Below are 753 nucleotides of genomic sequence, written 5' to 3'. Positions count from 1 at the left end.
GGGGGGGGGGGGAAGGGAAGGGAGGTCTGCCTCGGAGGCCCGGGTGCGCTGGAGAACTGGCCAACGCGGCCACCAAACAGGACGCCAGAATGCGTGTTGTGTGTGTATCGGGGGGGGGGGGCTCGTGCGCGGGTGCGTGTCCGTGCGCGCGTGTGCGGCTGTTTGTGCCATCGCCGGCCGCCCGGGGGGCGGGCGGGCGGGCGGGCGGGCGGGGGGATCGCGCAAACAAAGGCTCGCCCGTGCGGGGGTCGCATTTGCCCGGGCAAAGGGTCCCCCAAAAGATGCGAGGATGCGATCTCCCAGCCTGGCTTGGGGGGCGGGGCCCCCTCTCTTCTGGGGGGAGCCGGCCCGGCGGGCGGGGGCCATCTTTCGGGGAGGCGCGCCGCTGCCGGTGAGCAATCCCCCCGTCGCGACCCGGGCCGGAGGCGAGCACGGCGCATTCCCTGGAGGAAGGCCGGGCGGAATGTGTGTGCCAAGAGCGATCCTCGCCGGGGGGGGGGGGGATCGGGCAGGGCCGGCGGCGCCCGGGCGGTGCGAGGGGCGGGGCCGGTGGCGGATCCTGCTGCCAATTGTGACGGAGGAATGCCCGGGTGTCTCGGGTGGTGGACGAGGCGCGGGAGGGCGGGCCGGCTTCGCGGGGGGGGGGGGGGGGGGGGGGGGGGGGGGGGGGGGGGGACAAGTCATCGGCGCCGGCGTCGACCGGGGCACCCGCTCGGGCCCTGGTGTGGGAGGTGCGCGGCCGAGAGGAGCCGG

Source organism: Fonticula alba, assembly GCF_000388065.1.
Source record: "Fonticula alba strain ATCC 38817 unplaced genomic scaffold supercont2.2, whole genome shotgun sequence".
NCBI lineage: Eukaryota > Rotosphaerida > Fonticulaceae > Fonticula > Fonticula alba.
This window is presented reverse-complemented; position numbering follows the sequence as displayed.